The following is a 2,179-nucleotide window of genomic DNA, read 5'->3' as shown; positions in this document are numbered from 1 at the left end:
CATAATAACGGTGACTGGTGTTCATTCATCCGTCAAATCTCTAATCAAGGGCCTAATACGAGAATACAGCTAAATGAGTATTCCACTAGGAATATATATGCACAAGCTAAGTCATAAAAAGATGAACATTTAAGCAATATAGTAAGCTAGCATTGAATTCATTATGGAATAAAGGGATCAGGGTAAGTAACCTTCATTATGGCGAAAATCCTATGTGACTGCCAAAGGTAGCCGACAATTCATATATCTACTTATGTGGTTATCTCTTGATGAGTTAACCCAGTAAGGTAGAATGAAAGTCTGAGATGAAGCTAAACAAAGTTAAGTCTAAAATGGGGGTGTCATAAAGGGGTATAATTATGACCAGATTCGCCTCGATATGTTCGCCAACAACTTATTCAAGAAGAATACATGGGTTTCATCTGTGCCAGTTAGATTGTAGATCCTCCTACGATATCCACAGAGTTTTAAATATTGTGCGTTAGTTTTTTATTATTGAGACTTCGAAATTCACTCATGAACATTGTTATATAGATTCTCATTTAGTTCATTCAAACTTAGAGCAATTTAGCTTGAATGTAGGGTCCAAGAATGACTCAAGATTTGATGTAAAAGAAGACCAAGCCAAACACCTCCAAGCTCACGTGAGTGGCATCATAGTTATATCATGCATATGGAAAGGCTCCCTTAGAGGCTATGTAACAACCCATTTTTTTGATAATGTTGGAAATAATGGTTTCAGGACCACAATTCTGATAGAGAGTCTTTAGATATATCTAGTTAATATTTATGAGTTAAATATAGTATAATAGTGGGTATTGATTTAATAGACTTTATTAACTAGTCAGTAGTCAAGGTATAAGTGGTGCCTAACGAAAGTCAATAGTTTTAGAAAATGAGGTATCGGGACCTCGTTTTCATAAGTCAACTGATAAATATAATTATTAAATATTTACTTAGCTATTATATACGTGGAATGAAGTTTGGCCTAGAAAATTTGATGATTTGATAATTATTAAGGTAAAAGGACTAAATTGTAAAAATCATAAAAGTTAATTGTTATTGAATTTTATTAGTTAAATGGCTTAGCTAATAATTGTGCAAGTGTCTAAGTGGCAAATATATCACTTTTCTATTATGGTGGAAGGTTAAAGCATGTGTTTGATTATAAAATATGTTAAAAAATTAAATAATGATTAAATATTATATGTTAAAAACATAAAAAAAAAGTTTTCGTATTCTACCATTTACTATGTTTTAGTATTTCAAGCATTATGAAAGGGGAATCACGTAAAAACCTTTAGCCTGTTAGAAAGACATGGCGTTTACCAACCAGCCAAACAGTCTGCCCAATGGACTAGGGCGTTGTTGACAGATTAAAAACTTTTACATTTTACAAGATAAAACAATACATTTGCGAAGTAAAAACAAAAGTTAAACACAAAACGTGTGTATACGCCCTTCACCAAACAACCATGCATGACACAAAATAGACAAGAGGTTCACTTGTAAATGCAACTCTCGCGGAGTCCCCCTCTGTGAATATTTTACTATTACTCTATTGTCTGAGAAGGAAAGGTAACAGAGTAAGTTCATTTGAACTTAGTGAATTTTTAGAAGAAAAAACATGATTATTAGGTTACGCCAAATCTAATCAAAGACAAAGGCATTTTTTGAACTTTTCCTTACAGTAATACTACGCCAAACTGCTAGTACAGTTCACTGGCGCAGACCACAAAATTCTGACACGCAAGATCCTTATTGGACACATTCCATTAATTCATGCATACTTCTCTTAATCATGTATATTTACCTATAATCCAAACTTGTGCCAACCTCAAACCCATAATTCATCAATTAGAATTGCATATCTGTCACAATCACAACATTATGCATATTCCTTGTCATATTGATCACGTTTTCTTCCACAAGGTCGGGCAGTGATCTGCTATTCCAGTTTGCAAGAAAGTCGCCCTACTTGTAACAGCCCGTTTTTGAGTCAAATTAGAACAGTGGTTTCGAGACCACAAATCTGAAGTAGAAATATTTGTTTTACTATTTCTTTAAAGTCTACAGCATGATAGAATAATTGTGCGAAAATTTTGTTAAGAAATTTTATCGATTCAGTACTCAATTTGACTAGAAAGACTAAATTGCAATAGGTATAAAATTTGAGTTT

This window comes from Gossypium hirsutum, chromosome A01 (assembly GCF_007990345.1).
Source record: "Gossypium hirsutum isolate 1008001.06 chromosome A01, Gossypium_hirsutum_v2.1, whole genome shotgun sequence".
NCBI lineage: Eukaryota > Viridiplantae > Streptophyta > Magnoliopsida > Malvales > Malvaceae > Gossypium > Gossypium hirsutum.
This window is presented reverse-complemented; position numbering follows the sequence as displayed.